This window comes from Bactrocera neohumeralis, chromosome 2 (genome assembly GCF_024586455.1).
Source record: "Bactrocera neohumeralis isolate Rockhampton chromosome 2, APGP_CSIRO_Bneo_wtdbg2-racon-allhic-juicebox.fasta_v2, whole genome shotgun sequence".
Taxonomy (NCBI): Eukaryota; Metazoa; Arthropoda; class Insecta; order Diptera; family Tephritidae; genus Bactrocera; species Bactrocera neohumeralis.
The window spans coordinates 74926464-74946995 of NC_065919.1; the positions used below are offsets into that span (position 1 = coordinate 74926464).

Below are 20532 nucleotides of genomic sequence, written 5' to 3' on the forward strand. Positions count from 1 at the left end.
CGGCAATGCCACAACCAAAAACAAGAACAAAATACAAAAGCAACAAAAAAAAAACAGAAAAATGTCAATTGACGAAATTATATGAGTGAAAGGCAACGCGCTCGCTAAAAACCGGCATTTCTATGGAAGTTATTATGCACACTAAATCCCCTGCTCAGCCAGCTGGGAAAGCTATGCGCGCCAACATGCGCCATTTTCACTTTATTAGCGCGTTTTTCTCTGAATCACTTTAGTCAGCAGCGTCGTGTATGTATGTGTGTGTGTTTTGTATTCAATTTTGCAATTTTCATTTGCGCGCTGCTGTCATTACGCGCCCGCAAATGTTTTATTTTCGCTGGGTCACATTGGGCGTGGCAGCGCTTCTGTTGCTGCTCCGTTGCAGAAAACAACATTTCCGCATGCAATTTGTGCATTTGCCTTCACTCGACTATTCATTGCATTGCATTGACTCATTCGTTTTTGCTGCGCGCCATCATGTCCACTTTGCATAACGCTCGTGTTTATTTATGTTAATGATACACAGGCTAGTATACAATGTGATAGTCCATGCCCGAGGGGTTGAGTTTCTGTGCCCAAATTATTTTACCCATATAAAAATTAAACTTTTCTTTTCAAATATAGCCAACAGTACATCTCGCCTGCTGTGAAGCTTTCACAAATTTGCATTTTAAATCAATAACTCATTTCCTAAGTACAAAAATTGTTCCTATTATTTAATTGAATTCTGTTACACACGCTTACTTAGGAGGCATTTATGGCCTCTTTAAAAATTGCTCGAAAACCAAACAACATTATAAATAAAGCAAACTACTTTTTCGCAGTTTTCTCGCGTGCATTCGTTCGCATATCCTCAGCGCATTTTTGAAATGAGCACAATTTTAATGAATTCTCACATTTTACTTAGATATGCAATGAGTAAAGCGAATGAATACAAATAAGCACATTAGGGTGTGCCCAATTATTTTTACAATTAGCTTGGCTGGTAGATAATTAATTGAAAAACTAACAATAAAACTTATAAATTAAGTCTTACGTTAGTTCCGACATCATCTAGAGACATCAAGCTTTCACTAAAAAAGCTTTTATCTTTCAAAGTTTTCACTCGTTTATTTATAATGCTATTTGACTGCGAGTGTCCATTGGAAAGTAAAGCTTTAAACTTAAAAAGTTTAAGTAAAGTTAGACGTTGAGCTTCCAAACAAAACCAGATTTTAACTTTTGAAGCTTTCACTCGTATTATTGAATAGTATTCATAATGCTATTTGATTATTATTGAATAATATTCATAATGCTATTTGATTTCAGCATACATTGAAAATTAAAGTTTATGCTTAAGAAGCTTTCACTAATTCTAACCTTAAGCTTTTGAAGCTCTCACTAATCTCACTGAAATTTTAAATAATAATTATAATACAATCAGATTGCGAGCTCCATTAAAAAATTAAAGCTTTCACTAATTTCACTACAAGTTCCATTCAAAATTAAGCTTTCAAGTTTCACAGCTCTCACTTATCTCACTTACAGTTTAGATACTAATTAAATTGTAGCCATACTGTGAGTTCGCATACAAAATTAAAGCTTTCACTTAATTCACAGCAAGTACCATTAAAAACTAAAGGATAAGCTTTCGAAATTTTTGCTAATCTCACTGAAAGTATAAATAATAATGCAACTGTGCTGTGAGCTTCCACAAAAAATGTAAGCTTTAAGTTTTAGAAGCTTTAGGGAATTTCACTGAAATCGTACTGTTAGCTTCAACCAAAATTTAAAGATTTATAGTTTCAAAACTTTTACCAATCTTATAGAAAAAATTTATATTTTTTTCATTTAGTTAAAATTGATTTAAACAGTTATAATATACTGATATATATTAATGCATATATACGATAATTATTTACAATAGTTACCGTTTTTTGTCTCCACCTCTACTACCAATTAAAATTCACCGCTACCTGCAGCATAGCTTAGAGTGTTGAACAATTGCATAGTTGTTTCTTATGAATTCCCTCACCCTAATGCTTGCATACATATACCAATTTATATCGGCAAATGTAATGTAACATGGTGAGCGTGTTATTTTACCGTTAATTATGTAAATTACCTGAGCGCTAAATTGCATTGCAAACAGCGTGAAAGGTCATGCAAATATTGTACTTCGCGGCATTCCCTTGAGCCACGAAAGCCAAATGCACATACACATACACAAATGCATGCCATACGTATGTATGTATGTACTGTATAAACGTCATGTGAAGTCATGACGATTTTTCAATGACCCAGACGTAATTTCAGCCCAGTGTCGGTGTTAAGGGAAATGGAAATATTTTTGTATGTGTATATTTGTATGTATATGCTTAAAGAAGAATTTTTTATTTTGTTTTCAAAGTGGAAAAATTTTAATAATACTGCGTTCTATTAAAGCTTTTTTCTTATATTTTCTTCTAAAGTAGGTTCGAATATGAAAGTATCGCGTATTCAGTGGACTTAGATCTTACTGGTTAGTTGGTAATCATAATTTATTTACTACTAGTTTTGCTATGACATGAGTATATATATTGACCTTAAAAGGCTCAAGATATGTCTTTTGAGCTTAAAAGCTCTTAATTTATGCTTTACCGCTAGCTTTCTACGAGATAACAGAAAACGCTAGACGAGATCTTAAACTGATTTATGGTAAGCTTAAATGAAATTTCGAAACTTACTTACCACTTAAGTTCTTTTATATAATATTATGCGTAGCCGCTCTCAGTACAGAGAAACATAAAATAGCGGTGCCAAGGTTATCGTTAAGCTCAATAAACTATAACTTTACTTCTTAAAAGTGGTACTTAGAATTGAAAGCACTTTCTGCCTCTAAGAGCCTTCCACGAACTCAAAGCCAAAATTAAATATTCGAGTACAAGAAGCACTCGAATATATAGTAGGTAGCAAATATTATTCAATTCATGAAAGAGATCATATGTATATTCCTGGACTAAAGCCGCATCGTAGCCGATTCTCTATAAATTTAGAAAAAGTTCAGTAGAGCTGACCTTGCCTTTATGGAAGTTTTTGTGAAGAACCCTCTCTGTTAAGCTCAGGTTTCTTCAAGCGATCGAGATAAGTCTCCGGCTCTCCCATACTTCATCTTTCCGAACCCTTTATATAATATATCCCCAACCGACTTGTTTACTGAGATGTCATTTTGGCTTCTTTTCTGGATTTGGTGACCTTCAGCATCCTCCAATCTTCCGTCAGGACATCAGGATTGTATCTACAGAGGAACTGCACCGCATCCTCCCTTCACTTTCGGAATGGACGAAATGCAACTGCGGTTCACTATTTCCAGGATGCAGTACTCCCACAGGTCTTGAAGCTTCCCAACGACTTCAATTACCTCAATCATTGATAAGTATCTCTATATTGTAGGATCCCCAGGTCTTGTTGGCAAGCTTCCCAACGACTACTCAACCGGTATTTCTACAATTTGCATTGATAAGTATCTCTATCTATTGTAGGGTTTTCTCCTGATGGAGCCAGCTGATTGATTTTACAGCGTCGTACTTTTTTCTCGCTCTTTTAGTCGGACCCGCTGTTTCTCTTGCAACAGACCGCAGTCTTTTTGCTGCAATTCCTTCCTCTACCCGCTTTGTGTGAATTGCGGTCGCGAAGTATAATCGAACTTTCCTTCTCCTCCTTCGTCTGGATGAACTTGCAGCTAGGCCGTTCAGGGACTTTCACAGTTGCTTTATATAAAAACCTATACCTATTTGCAGTTATCAAGCCATTAATAACATTTCCCAAGTCGTTAATGAAGCTCTCAATAAAATCAATTTCAAAATTATCACATATGATTATGACTTCCAAGCCAAGTTGAGGTTATGAATAACTTGCTTCGGATGTTCGAATATATACATAAATATGTATGTACATACGTATTTCGGCACACGTGTACTTATGAAGCGATTGTCGATGCCTACTCAAGCAATTCCAATTATGAGAGCCGCCTGAAAGCCTTTAAATTAATGACGAATTTGTCAAAAGCACTTAAAACACGCACGCACACACATACTCGCACACACTTACCACACACAGACACCAAAAAGCATATGCGCGCAGACTGATGACACACCAGCATTGACGAACTGATGAACTCAGCGAGACACACTCGAAAATGTCAGTTAACTAAAAACACAAAAACACATTAAAGCAACAACAATAATGGCGATGATAATGATTTACCGCATGCTTTCGCACCTACAAAATAGGCCATCAACACCGCCAACATTTTGCATTTGCATTGACGAGCGAGATTGACAGCACAATTTGAATTTGCATTCGTTTAGCTCATTTCGGATATGAGCTCCGCAGCCGAATCCCTCGCCCGCACACGCTTTTAAGCGCTGCACACATGCATATTTTTGCCGGCATGTGTGTGTGTGTGCGTCTGCGAAGTAAATTACTTTGCAAATTAATTTTCAAATTAGAGCGGCGAATAAGCAAATCGATTAAGCAGCCAACACGACGTGTCCGCCGACACCTCGAACTCTCCCAGGCACCTCGAGCTCCTAACGGTGCACGCGCTGAGCGGCTGTTGGAACGGGTGAGAGTGTGTGCCAAACACCAAGTACACCGCAGAAACACCAACAGATTCATGTAGTATGTATATGTGCGTGTGTGTGTATGTGTGAGGCTCCGAGCTATTTTAATATTTTAATGAATTGATGGATTTGCACGTAAATCAACTCGAAAACACTTGAGCAGCCATTCAAAATGAAAATCGTATGAATAAGCGTGTACGAGTACACACTCAGCTCTGCGGTGTGGCGTTGTGAGCCGAGAGTACAGTTAGACGTTTGCTGACTAAATGCTGGGCTGGCAGACTGGCTGAGCTGTTGGCTGGCTGCTGCGTTAGTTTGTCGGTTGGTTGGCAGGCTACCAGCTTGCCGCTTTGATTGATTGACTTGCAGACTTGCACGTTGCCTGGCATATTTCACCAAAGCAGCGCAGCGTCGTTACGGCAGAGTTTGGTGCGGCATAAAGGTGTTATTATTTTATGCGGCTCGGAAGGCTCGAGCTTTGGCACTTGTCTGCTATTATTGTTGTTACTGTTCTTGACGAGAATAATCAACGACCACATACGGATTGCGGCAAGTGCTTGCATAAACATACGTGTGTCATGGTGTGTGTGGATTTGTAGCACGTTGGTAATAACTCATATATAAAATCTTATTTGTTTGAATTTCGTTGATCCAGAGATCACAAGTCAAGTGTCAAAATCACTTAAAGCTCTATAGTCTACACTTCTAACTGTACGGTGTGGCAAATGTGGCAGCGTGGTTGACACTCAATAGCACAAACCCTTAACAAACACACACACACACACATATATCTGCATGTGGCACTTTGGTGAAGTGTCAGTGTTGCTGGAAAAGTGCTTTTAAATATTTGAGCAATTAGTAGCTGCGAATTGCTTGCAATTATTGTGAGCATGTGTTTGTCTAAAACATAACGGTGCTTATAAAAGTTGTGGAGCTTAGCAAAATATCGCAAATTGCCATTAAAAGCAGCAGCAAAATTAAATATATTTTCATCTTAACAAAACTTACTTTAAAATACAGATATAAAGCTGTAGAACTTCAGGTATTGGTAGGTAAAAGCTGTTAATATAACCTAAAGCACGAACTTGCTTATGGTGCTACTTTTCTATTATCTGATGGACCCATTTTAGATTTGCTGACACTTACAAGTAAGTACAACTTCATCTTGCCGCTGATAAGTGCCGTTACAGATAAATTTTCAGCTGGCTTTAAGCAAGAAGTTGAAAGTTTGCTGTCGTAGATTTCTAGCTGATTTTTTGGCAACCCTTGTAGGCAGGATTTATTGTATATACATATATAGTAAACGAGTGTTTCTATTATTATAAGTCGATAGGTATCAGACATATACTACAAGCATACAAGTATATGTAGTCTATACTTACAAAACCTAAGTTTTAAATTTCAAAATGTAGGCGGAAAAACACTAAATTACATTCTTACGTTATCATATCATAAAAAACACGCGCTCACATTTTCGTATAAATATTATATGAGCATTCATAAACTGAACTGGATTAGATTTTTTTAATTTTTGATGCGCTACAACATAAACTTACAAAACAAATACTGAATAGATTGCGAAATATTTAGTCCATTGTTATAGTTATAAATACTATACCTCGTAATATATGTATATTAAAGAATCAATTTTGATCTTACCCTTATGGGCAATAAATAGTAAGACTTTTTAATTTAAATCTGGACAAAAACACATTCGTCGAAAATTTTTTTTGTTCTATGTATGGTATGTCGGCCAAACTGTCATCAAGTAATACTTTTTGAGTATTATGCACCCTTTGCGTGAAGATATTCGTAAACAGAGGGTGGAATTTGGTGCCGACAATTCTTGGCCTTGCACCACGATAATTCACCGTCGCATACTGCATTGATTCTTCATGAGTTTTTTGACACATTTTCAATCAATATCGTGCCGCAATAACCGTGTGTGACTTCTGGGTATTCAGCAAACTCAAAGAACCGCTCCGAAAAAACCGTTTTGAGTAATTAGACGTGAATCGCTACGCTCAATGAAGGTTATTCCGGAGATTGACTTTAACGACTTTAAAAATGTTGATACTTTCTCTCTCAGTATAATCTCCAAATCTGGTGATTTTGGTGTAGAAAGGTTTTGAGCGATGTGCCACAAAATAAAATTACCAAATAAAGAAATTAGGTAAGGACATGCACATTTCGAAAGTGTATCAAAGATATCAAAAATGTATTTCTTTTAATAAAAAACTACTGCTTGCATATTCACTATACAATGTTGGACGTATTTCCCTTAAAGATGCACTCTCCAGTGTTAAAAGATTTTGATGGGTAAGTAGATCGATAGAAGGGATGTCTGATGTCCTAGACCTTTAGGAAATCCATTGTGAATTCACCAGCATTAAAATCATCTTACTCTATAATGTCCCTTCCAAAACACACTGTGTTTCTAACCTAACTCATCAAGAGAAAATGTTTTATTTGTGCAACCTCCGAAACACCTTCCTGAATCCATCGGCAGATAATTTTGACGCTTTTCTATACAAAGCCTTTAATTCGCATAGAATATGTAATTAATATATATATTCTTTTTCTACCTCTTGCCAGCTTCCTGTAATAGTCATTGCATGACGTTCCTAGTCTGCTGGCATGTCTGCCAATTAGACAGCGACCTGTCTGCACTCCTGCTAGAATTCTTATATATGTATCATTTGAAATTTAATGGTCATAAATTCATAAATTCTCTCTTTTCTGGTTCATCTTCTACACAATTCGCAGGTATATCGCTATGTTGTGGCAGCCATTGCAGATTTATGGTAAAATAAGTTGTCAGATGCGCGAAGAGATCTAAGTATTATTTTACTATATAAGATTAAACCCTAACCTTCCTGATTTCAAAGCTGCTTGGCTATCTGTATATATAAATATATTACTTGTTGTGAGCACACTCCTTATCAGAACAAGAAGGTTTTCTTTAACTGCTGTGATATCCGATAGGAAGACTATGCAGAGGTAGGATAATCGAAAGGTGATTCTAGTGGTTAGTCTTGCTAGAACGGCAAATTATCTAGTTTCGAGCCATCCGTGTAGGTGCTTATTCCTGTGTTCCTGTCTACCTTACCCCTTTATCACTCTTCTCTCGAAGTGTTTGTAATACAAGGCGCGTTCCAAAGTAAACAGGACTTTTTGAATCTAGCGTCCCTGGTGGCGTCATCTATATGTCGACTGGTGCGTTAGAAACTGCTATCTTTATCGATTATCCATTTCATGACATTTCTTCTATTGAAAGTGAAGTTATTGAGTTTTAAGTGTCAGTATGTTTGTGTTATCGGTGCGAAAATGAGCTTCGAACAAAGAGCCAACATTAAATTTTGTTTTAAAATTGGTAAAACTTTTACCGAAACGTTTCAATTGATGAAACAAGTTTATGGCGATGATTGCCTATCCAGTAGCAGAGTGCACGAGTGGTTTCAACCTTTTCTAAGTGGTCGTGAGGACATAAATGACGATCAACAAGTGGGCCAATCAAAATCCGTGTTCACCGGAAATTCCATCGAAAATGTGCGTGAATTCATCAAAAATCAGCCGAAATCATCATTGAAATTCATGGAAATGGCATTGAACATCTCCAAAACATCGATTTATCGCATTTTTACAGAACATTTGGGCTTACGAAAGTGTGTGCACGGTTTGTTCCGCACAAATTGACTGACGACCAAAAATTGCTCAGAATCCAACATTCGAAGGACGATTATTTGACAAAAGTCACATTTTAACCATTAACCACTCCCCGTATTCACCTGATATGGCACTGTGCGACTTCTTCCTTTTCGGAAAAATGCATTTGCTTATGAAAGGAAAGCGTTATGCAGAAATAGAGGCCATTCAAAAGGCTTGCACCGCCATACTGGCGGCCATATCGGCCAACGAGCTAAAACACTCGCTCGACATGCTTTTGGACCGTGCAAAAAGCTGTATTGAAGCAGAAGGAGACTATTTTGAATAAAATAAATTGATTTTGCCGAAAAAACTATTTGTTCTGTTTGTTTTAAGTCCTGTTTAGTTTGGAAAGCACCTTGTATTGAGGCCCAACAAGATTTTGTTATCCTTGCTTCTAAACCACAAAACATTTCGATTAAATTTTATATGACTTTTACTCAGTCACATAATGGTCCCGCTCTCTCTCTCTTCTGTTCAATTCTATTATTATATTTATTTAATCATAACTCTTTCATGTTTCGTAATCTGAAAGATATTCGTAGTGAATCCGCTTTGAGTATATGACCGTTTTATAGCCCCAAAGCAATACATATTCATGAGATGGATTTTTAATACAACCTGGATTCAAATTTAGTTTACTTCAATGTTTACTTATAAAATTTTAACCTTGACCAGACATTTCATTCACACACATTTGTATATCGTACTGACATATCATACTATGGTATATAAAATAATACAAGAATTCTTCTTTAGATTGCATATTAATGTGATTTTGAGCTAACTCGTAAATTCCAACAAAAGAACCTTAATCATCCTTGAGCAAAATCACTTTCATTTTATAATTTCTCCTTGGCCTTAATGCATTTAGTTGCATTCGCTATATGCTTTTTACTGTTCTGCTGCATTTACTATACATCTTTGTCGACTAGTCTTTGGTTTACTGATTTTTCTGATTTAACTCATTTCACTTTCCCACTCTTTTGCCAACATACATATATGTATGTATTATATGTATATTTTATATGCATACATACGCATATACAAGTGTGCTTGTGTGGGGTTATTTAATTGTTACCGTTAACTTTTCCTTCAGCGAAGCGTAAAATCGTTTTGTTAAAAGCATTTGCTATGCGAGAGCACACGGCCAAGAGCAGCTCACAGATTGGCCGCATAGGTTTCCATTTATACCTCGTGCTCTTGTAAATTCACTTTTATTGAAACGAAAGGAACACTCGCTACGCTAAAAGAGTGCAAGTTAAATGAATAGTGTTAAATTACGAAACGCGTTAATTTTAATGCAATTAACTAGACTTCTAGCAAGACTTAATATCACTGCTTAAGGTGGATTGTAGAATTGTGTAATTTTTTTATGTTAATAAATTAGTAATTCTAAACAGTTAAAGCTAAAATCACTTCTGTCTTGTAAAAATAGCTTCAAATCGTTAATTTGTTAATACTTCGATAATTTTAATAATTTCCACATATTTTAGTATGAACATTTTCCCCCGGCCTATCACAGTAAAACACATTTTTTTCGTAAAAATTAATTTTTTCTATTCATCATAGTTAATTTTATCAATGCATCACGATTACAGCGAATCTCCAACTTTTTTATACAATTTTTGTATTACGATTTGTCCTTTGCTTCAAAATTGGCGCCAGTTTCGGCGATCACCTCTTCATTCGACGAAAATTTCTTCCCTGCGAGCATTCTTTTGAGATCTGAGAATAGGAAATAGTCGCTGTGGGCCAGATCAGGACAATACGGTGAATGCGGAAGCAATTTGAAACCCAATTCATGAATTTCTGCCATTCTTTTCACTGACTTTTGACATGTTGCATTGACTTTGTGAAACACCACATACTTTTTCATCAAATACCGCCATTTTTCGGCGATTTCGTTTTTCATACGGTCCAATAATTCATTTCATTCCACTCGGATGACTGTCGTTTGGACTTCGGAGTGAAATGGTGAAGCCATGTTCCATACATTATCACATATCGACGCAAAAATTCGGGTTTATTACGCTTGAACATCTCCAAACGCTGCTCCGAATCTCCAAATGTGAATTTTATACACGCGCCTTATAGGGTAGGGCTAACCAAAAGTTATATTGATTTAATTCTAGGAGCGTCGTCCATGTGGGTCGGGACTTTTCAATTGACACTCATCGAAGAACTAAGATTTTTGATGACAATTTCGATTTTTAAGCCTCATTCAGGTATATTATTTTTCACAAAAACGACTTTTTTTGGAAAATCCGCCATTTTGTCAAACATCAAAATTTTTACTAGTCCAATGACCATTATGTGTTCTAATGGTTTTCCAGACTAATTCATGAAAGATCTGTGCTAATAAACCAGGGTAAGCAGGTACTGCGCCGAACACTCTCAGAGCCGGAGTGTTTTCATCTATGACCTCCCAGCGTAGCCGCTGTCTCTTAATTCGCTGAACTCTGTTAATGTCTTCGTATATATCCTACAGCTCAAAGTTCCATCGAGGATGAAAGATAGAGTCAATTGTAGAAGCGCCATTAACTTGAGAGTGGTCAGAAACTATTCTTTTTCATGTGGCTGAAGCAGATCACGACTTCGGTCTTAGACCAAGTATCCTCTGGGTAGCCAAAAAACATCAGTTTGAAGGCGAGCTAAAGTAAGAAAGCGGAACATCCCTCACCAGGGTTGTTCGCAAGGTTTGGGACCCGCGACGTAAAAAACGCCCCAATGAAAAGGAATCAGCAACCTCCTTTTGTGTATATAGTATTTAAGACCATTACGTTGAAGCCGGAATACCCTTCTCAAATGCAAAATATTCCTAATAAGAACTGTCAGTTTGTATGGTCGTCATGTGCAATTAATCTTGAACAATTGTGAGAATATCTCTTCAATTGAATTTCCATACAATTCCTTGATTTCGATCGTTCTATTTGTATAGCAGCTATACGCTCTATTAGTCCGATATTGGGCATTCTGACAAATGGGCTTCTTAATGAGAAAAGGATCGGTATAAAAATTCATAACGATATCTCAAAAACTGAGACAATAATTCCTTTATATATAGACAGACAGTTAGACAGGCAGACAGACATAGCTAAATCGACATAGCTCGTCACGCTGCTCATTTATGTATGTATATGTATATGTATATGATAAATCAGAAACCCTTTGGTTTCCATTTGGTTGTTACAAACATCGCGGGAAACTTAATTTACCCTATGCAGGGTATAAGGCTTGCTGGTTTAGGACATATCAAAGCCAATCTCACTTACGCCTCTTCCGATTAATAAACGCGTGATAAAAAGTACACCTTCGAAATAAGAATGTTAGCAATTTCCTGCAACTCAACTAACAACAAAGTAGTGAAACGCTTCAAACACTTCGCGTAAATCCTTTCCCGCTGCTTGCAAAAACAAAAACTTTCCGAGTGCACCAAAGAATTTTTCATAAATGCGAGCGGATTTTTTTGAACTTTAAATTCTGCTCGGTGCACTCGAGAAAGCGAACAGCATAAAAAGAAAACTGTATTTCACTTGTGCGCCACGCCAGTACGTTTACTTCGAAAAGGGGGAGCTAGCATGTGTGTGTGCGGGCGGGTGCTGCTGATTGAAGTTAAATGAAGTACGTGCTCGATAGAAAGTTGAATGAATGCCGCGTACGTGTGTGCACACCGTTGCACCAATATCGCTGCCACATTGGCGTACACGAGGGAACACCTACTTCCCGAAACGCTCTCGAGCGCACGAAGCCACGCACTCAGGCGAGTTAAAACGGCGTTGAGGTGTCAGGTATACTACGCCACTGATTTGGCGCTTGTTGCTGCTGCTCTGCTGGCAAGCCTTTGCTCACCTCTTTCTTAATTTTCCTCCTCATTTATGCACTTCACACTTCAGACGTGCCACTTCGGCGCACTTTCCGCCACTCAGCACCTCGGTACCGCAGCTTGCAATTTGTTTGTTGTCACAACTTTATGATTATGCTTGTTCATGTTTCTTCCTGCGTTGTTGTTGTTTCGATTGTTGTTGCAATATGTTTTGCAAGCATTTTCATTTGGCGCGCGCTAACTCTAAACTGTGTGCGCACTAAACCTCGCATATACATATGTATGTATGCATATGTGTCTGTATGTTTTCTTTTGTTTGTATTAGTGCGTGTACAATATATGTGTGTATGTTGGCTTAAGTTTTTCTGCATCGCCAGCCAACAATAACTTTTTCGCCAAAGCACAACGTTTTTCTTTCATCCTCAGCTCACACCTTTAACTCAAAATTTGTGTCTGTATGTGTGTGTGTGTGCGTGTTTTGTTATTACCAACTGCTCTTTCACACTCGCTCGTTTTTATGTCTCTTATTTGCTGATTAGTGCTGATTGGTATTTTTCGCTTTGCTGCTCATCAATACTAATTTTCCTGCGCGCCACTCTGCGCTTTCGTCTTCAACTTTTCTTCTCTGTATATGCATGTACAAGTACATATGTGTGTGTTGTGCTTTCAAGTTAAGATTTTTCGTTCAACTCGCCCACTCACCCGCTGCCGCCAGCGCTATTGTGTAGCTAGTCTCAGCTGCAAAACGCACGTTTCACTTACAAAAGACCGCAACACACACACACGCAAACACACACTTGTCCACACTAAAACACTCACACGCACACTCAGGAAGCTGTTTCTCAAAGTTTCATTGAAGTTTGTGCAAACGATATGGCTGCTAGTCGCTGGCCGCCAGTTGCTATCTGTCATGCCGTGTCATAGATGAAGACATCGCTTTGCCATTGGCGTTGATGAGCGACTCACGCAGAGCTGTGCTAAGCTGAGCTGAGCAATAGCGGCTGTGTCATCATCGCCGCACCGCACCGGATTGTGGTCGGAGATGATGAAAAGCATTTCTAAGCAATGCCGCTTACACACCAATCACTTACGACTTGCCAACACGCAGGCATTCACGGCAACACACACGTACACATACATATGTACGCCCCCACACGTAGTGCTAACCCCCAGCCCATGCTTCAAATGAGCTGAGATAAAGAAAAGACGGCGAATGCAAAGGTTTGCACGAAATGTGAAAAATTAAGCAAGTGTGAAAGATTGATTAGAAACGGCAGTAATTGATGAATTCCTTCGTGGAAAAAAGTCAGCAAGCAACAGCCACAACAACCCCTGTAATATGTATATAAAATATACATTTATGTGTATGTATGTATGTAAGTTGTATATCGTGTCTTCTACTTCCAAGTGGTTGTGGCACAGGAAATCAATCTCAGCAGCAAAGTTTAAGTGGCAGGTAACGCCTAAATGATTTTCTCTTGATTTCGTCTCGATTCTTTTGATTCTTCGAAACCTTAGCAATTCGCAATCAACACATTAATGAGCACAACTTTATGTCAATGAATTGGTTGAATGCTTTAGAAAACAACTTTATTGACTTGAGCACTTCTTTGGGAATTAATTGTATAAATTTGTTAGACTTTTTCTCCAGTTACCATCTAGCTCCTAATGAGGATGCCTTTAGTGTTTTCTATTGTAAACGAGATGAGTGGAAAACTTTAGAGACACACTTCTGTCTTTATAAGCTGAGAGCACTTGGTTATAGAATGTAAGCGCCTTCGTCATATTCAAGACAATACCTCTTTTGTTGAAGATTTTGAAATCTTCTTGTCATTTTTGATGGAGATTCTGAGTTTTCTGATTTCTAATGTTTTGAGTTCTCTACTAATTCAAAAAGCTTTTCTTGTAATACCTTATTCACACATTCTTATGTTTAGTCTTAGAATCTTCTTGCGAACAGATGTACTATATATCCAGAAACTTCATGCTCTGTTCAAAATATAATTTTAACAACAATTTTCGGGTATCTCTGAGAGGGTAACTCCCTTGCTGTATAAGTGACATACTTTTATACTGATATGTGCTCTCTCAGAGAGAGAGAATTCTTTCTCATTTATTGTATATAAGTTTCTTTTGTTCTCGGTCTATTTTATCGTCGGTCCTCAAGTTGCTTCAATACTTTCTCTACTCGATTTTAAACTAAGCAGTTAGTTCATGAGTTAGAAATTCGGCACGACCGATCTAATTCCTGTTTACAAAACGAAGCTTTGTGGTTAGTGCCAGGACTAATATAGTTTGCAAGGAAGAGCTCTTTTGATGCAATAACATCGGACTGGGGCCAAGGCGGAGTTCCGTTGTTCTCATGCGATTTAATACTGCAGAGCTGGGTTAATGTGAAGGAGTACACTAAATGAATATGGCTCATAGAAGGAAACAAGATACATATAAAAATAATTGCTCTCGAAAAGTCAATTGTTCAAGTTTGATCGCCATAATTTTTCACGCTTCATATAGACTCAATATCTAACATCATACATATAGAAATAAAAATCGCTTTGAGGCACCTTGATCAACGAATTATTACTTTTCCTCGACAGGCAGATCTTTAAGGTTGTCTGCTACGCGAGCGCTGTTGCTGCTCTCTGTTCATGGATGAATTTTAGTAGGCTATCCCGGTTCATAGGTAAAAAGGGCTGTAGAATATCTGCTAACTAGGCGGAAGATCATGACTTAAATTTTAAAAAGAAAACAGAAATCCATTTTTTCCCAAGAACGACGAACACTTCGCAGTTCATTTTCCTCTCCTTAAGACAAAAAAAAATAAAATACTCTCGAGCTCTCGGATTTATCCTAGATAAAAACTACGCCAGAGAGAACACGTTGAGCGCAGGGCTTACAAATCTGAAACTCCGAGGTTTACGAACCCACATTGTCTATTGGCTGTACACTAGTGTAAATATACGTACATATAAGGTGGATAACATGCAGGGAATTAAGGGCGCAATGAAAACTACCACTACAAAGACTCTGGACTCGACAAAGACTCTTCGACTCCTGCCAATTCACATACAATTGAAGTATGAAGCATTCCAGCCAGCTGTTGCAGCCAGATTTTAGGCCATTGGATGGCTACTGACTCGTCGTCAATACGGCAAGAAATCATACTCGACTTTGTTAATGAACTCGGCAATAAGCTGGCAATGTAACCAAGAAAAGGATGCCTACGATGAATGACACTTCGCTTTCATTTCTGTATTACAGAAGGTGCCAAGTGGGCTTCTGCTCTAATTAGCAGTTCCACAAACCTTCTAGTAGATAGCCAGGCGGCAATTAAGGCCATCCGTAGCGCCAATACTAAGCCCCACTTCGGTATATGTATTATGGAAGCAAACAATAACTGGACTCTTAATAGCTAACACGATGAGAATCATCTGGGTACCCGGTCATATAGCAGTAGAAACAAATAAAATGGTATGCGTAATGGCTCGTTCGAGTGTAACTGGAAACACAATTCTCATAAGCTGCCCCACACTATTCCCTTCCTTCAAGACTTATTTGAAGCACGGCACCATACAGGAACACCTTAGGTCTTGGAACACAACTTACCACAAAATTACCTTGGGGTAGCGTTGATTGTAGACGCACTAAAAAGCTTCTACTTCTAGGCTACAGGGAGCTTAGTAATATTATAGGGGTGCATGCTTTCAATGCGCCAACTTGGGAGACATTTTACAATTGTGGTGGAATATAATCAGGTTTTTTTTACCGGTACTAGCTGTAAAACCTGCTTCTAAAGCAACCATGTGCACCTAGTATTTGGGTTAGGTGGAAATCCAGGTATACATGTCGTCTGACGATGCACGTGTGGATGTCCGGTATCAGTCTGTGGGTCCACCGTCCTTTGAGTGAGATTTGCACAGCTGCGGCCATATTGTTTAGCTTTACACTCTCTCATCTCTTTTGTCTCTTATAGACAGCTCTGATAACTTGTATTTGTCAACCTAGATGTCAATGGATATCACACTGCCTATAACTTCAGCAGCATCGCTTGATATTGTTCGGAAAGCACTGATAAGTCTTATTGTCGAAAGCTGTAATGCCCAGCGCCTGGATCCATATTGGAGCCGCAATATTGGGTAGTCGAAAAAGTCTTTTCGTATTTCTAATCAAACGTCAACTTATTTTTGTTTTTATATTTATACTAATAAATAAATAAACAAATATGTAATCTTTTGCTCGACCACCTTTTTGCCACTTTTCCACTAAAGACATTATTCCATCAGTGTAAAGCTTTCAACAGTGAAAATCGAAATTTCAAATTTCCTGATCGGAAGCGGGCGAACGATTGTTGTGCTGCACGAACTTCACAAATTTTATTGGTGGCTTGAGTGGCATTCTTCCCTTGTTTGTAAAAAAATTTCAAAATAAAGCGAATTTATTCAAAATTTTCACTCATTTTTGAACAGTTGTAACCTTTTTTCAACTTTTTATATGGTGTGGCAAAATGTGATTGGTAGCACTGGAGAAAGTTATGGAGTTATATTAATTTTTTTTTCCAAATAGGAAATGCGTTACGATGTAGAAGGTGAATTAAGTGTGACAGCTAATTAGAAACAGTTGTTTAAAGAATTAAAATTCCTTCTGTTGCTAATTTTTTTAATAATATTACTGATTTCTGGTAAGGATGTGTTTCAAAGTTGTGGTTTAAAATATATTATTCAAGTTTTTTTAATGAGAAAAGGCTGCAGCTGTACATCTTCCCTACTTGGTTACAGTTTTGAACTTCGTCAGTCTGGAAAGACGTACAAAGAAATTTTGAATTAGGTCTCAAACAAATTATTTTCAATGCCCTTAAGCATAAAAAGAATTTTAAAACTATCACCAATGTTACACACAAAGAAAAAACCTTGAAAACTTCAACAGAAATAGACAGCCGAATTACTACCATTGCCCGAAGAGACCCAAAAAGTGCTCCACTAACATTCCACATAAAACTCAAGACGAATATAATGTCCGAGTATCCAAGAAAGCAATTTACCGGCGTGTGGTCGAATTTGGACTCCACGGTAGGGCAGCGCGCAGGAAACCACTTCTGACTAAAATTCAAAGTAAACAAAGCATAGACTTTTCCAACTCTTTTTGATTTTGGACAACAAATTAATGGCAATTTCTTGTTTGGAGCGATGTAACTAAAATTAATCGCATAGATCCTGATGGTCGAAGGTATGTTCGCCGACCAATATATCAAGAATTTGATCCTCGCTATGTTTTGCGTGTAGTTAAGCATGGTTCAGGATCAATCATGGTGTGGGAATGTTTTTCCTGGAATGGTGTAGGTCCGCTCCATACGATTCATGTAATGTTAAAAAAGCAGAAATACGACGACATTCTAAAAAATGTCATTCTGCCATGGACTAAGCAGGAATTTGCCTGTTATATGGAAATTCAAACAAAATAACAATCCAAAGCATACGGGAAAGTTGACACAAAAGTTTTTTGTTGAAAATTCCGATAATGTTTTAGAGTGGTCTGAAGAGAACACATTTGGGTTGGTGTCAAAAAATCTTTAGGTACCAAAAATATTACAAATTTGAATGTCCTTTGTGATGAAATTAGAACGGGCATGGCAAGCTACACCATTGGTGCGTTGTCAGAGTCTTATAACGTAAATTCGAGATCGATGTGAAGCAATATTAAAAAAAAAAGAGATAACCAACAAAATACTAACTGAAAGTAAGCAAGATTTTGTAATATCATAATTTTTTGTTGATAAAATATTTTCCTTTCTAATTAGTTGTCGCACTCAAATCGTGGATTTTGCACATTTTTGTTAAAATCTTCAAAAAAGGAATTTTTAATTAAAAATTTTACTATTAGAGTTTACGTTTAACGTAAGTTTCAATAAAATGAGGGAGAAAACAGTAAAAATAAGTGATTTATTCATCAATAACATCATTTACTTCAAACTATGTAGCGTTTCTAATTAGCTGTCAATAGCTGTATGTATAACAGAGCCTGCTTTTTTGCTTTATGTTCGCACACCACCAATTTTAAAGTGACTGTAGCTAACGCTTTAAAAATTAAGCACACCACAATGAATTTCTCTCAATTACAAAACAAAATGTTGAAAACGAAACTCAGCGCTCATTTCAAATATCCATGTATAAATAAATATTTAAATACGCTAACTAAATAGCGACGTATTTATGACTTCTAAATATATCGTTTACTTAAATAAGTCAATATCATGCACACATAACCTAAAAATACTGCGTACTTTGCTTGTAAATATTTACTAACTAAAACCAAATTTGTTTCGTTTCTCTTTTCTGCTCTTGTTTTCGCTCTCTTTTCATGACAACTTCACCATATAAATCAATCCAACTGACAACAACTATTGCGGCTGCCTGCTGCGACAACAACAAACAACCACCACCGAAATGTCAAATTTTAAAAACCGGGAATAAAACCGTTATTTGGAAATTTACATGCTATGCGCTTTTTTATTACGCCCACAACGTTTATCAAAATGTCAACGCGCGCCTGGGACTAAACAACAAACGCCTTGAAACAACAACGGCAAACTCCAACACCGGCTGGCTTGCTGGCTGGCTGGCAATGTAAACAATAACTGTATATTTTTGGCATAAAATAATTTCATCAAAATCAACGCGAAACTTCAACTCGCAACTTTTGCTGCTAATAAAACACACACGCATACACACACATGCACTTGCAACACGCTTGTGAATTTATGGCTTGAATGAATGGTCTCACGGCTTGAATACGGTCAACAAACGTGTTTATCTCGCCTATGCGACCATGCGGTTACGCCACATCATCCGCACATTTGTATATGTGCGTGTGTGCGCTTTCACATCCCGTTGGGTTTTTGCCCACCTGGCCACCATGGCCACCGCTGCTGCCGCTGTCGTCCGCCAACGCGGCACATCCGACGCAAATGCAAATCTCGCCGGGATTGTGTCACATTTGGCTGTGCTTTTTATGCACGTCGCATTGTTGCTTTTGTTGGCGGCACACCTGTGCCTCGGCAAATGGAATAAACGTCACAACAATGTCAACAATAACAACTACAACGGGTGAAACAAAAAATAAATGAAATGCTGTTGGGCGACGTCAAAAATGTGCGCTATGTGGACTGACGCGCGTGCACGCCAACGCGCATATGTATGTGTGATCACACACTCATACACTCACACACACGCCCACATTGACAACAATTTTAATGGAATTTGAACCCTTGGGCTCATCATTCCTGCTGCCACAACGTCTTGAACGTATGCGTGCCTGCCACGACGTGCGCACGCCACTGGGACCCCGTTAACAACAACAATACGTACAACATAAATGCACAACGCACGTACTCACACGCTGCCGCCACTTTATCCGCATATTTGTCACACAACAACGAAATTATTACATTTCTTCCGCCTGCTGTACACATTTTGCGCCCACCGCTGTATTTCGCATTCATTTTTTTTTTTTTTTTTTTTTTCTTTTTAATATTTTTTGCGCTTCATTTTTATATCATTTGTCGTTTTTTGTTTATTTATCCTTTAACCATGTATGCGCTGCCGCCCGCCAACGCTTATCTGCCACATTTGGCGCCGCCATCTGCTGCCGCGCGCCGCCCAATTATTGTCCCACATTTCGCACACCTGCTGTTTTCATACTCCCGCCGCAATCGGGCACCGTCTGCGTGTCCGTCTGTCGGTTTGTCTGTATGTGCTCACCTGTCCATCTGTACTTCCGCGCGCCCTTCATCCGTGCGCCAATCTGCCCGCCATGTTTATATGTCTGCGTATGTGTGCGCTTCCTTCCGGCTGTGTGCCACATGTTTTCCGCCATGCGCCTCACACACATACACACGCGCGCCGTTGATTGCCGTTGACGTTCACTTGACGGCCGCGTACGTGATGCGCCTCAACGCGATGTGTTTACTTACGGTTACCGTTAATCCGCGCCACCGCTCACCACTCACCGTTCATCGCACGCTGCTCACTTCTGTTGCTTGTTTGCTGTACGCCGCCCACATATGATGCCCGCCATATGTGTTTGTGGACACTCACGCGTCACACACGATATGCCTTCGCCGCCATGTTTGCGGTTGCTTGGCGATTGTCATATTTTCCGGCTCAACTTCAACTGCTCGGCGCTCATATCGCTTATTGTTTATCTTTTGCGTTCGCCACCCTTTCGGTTACGCACTGCGCTGACTTTATGTACTTCGGCGAAATCACCATAATTTGATTACTCCCTTTTTCTGTGAACCAAAAAACACACACACACACACACGCATAAACAATACTCTGTTGGCTCCGGGTGTCTTTCACATCGCACTCCCTCACCCCGCTCACTACCTGCCACTTACGACACTGTCGCCGAAACTTGCGCGTGTGT

At 38.4% G+C, this 20532-nt stretch overlaps 1 protein-coding gene across 4 annotated transcripts in view; it reads left to right on the top strand.

Moving 5' to 3' along the window:
- The window catches only part of LOC126755964 (uncharacterized), a 515745-nt gene that overhangs the window by 454443 nt on the left and 40770 nt on the right, over nt 1-20532 (top strand). The window lies entirely within an intron of this gene.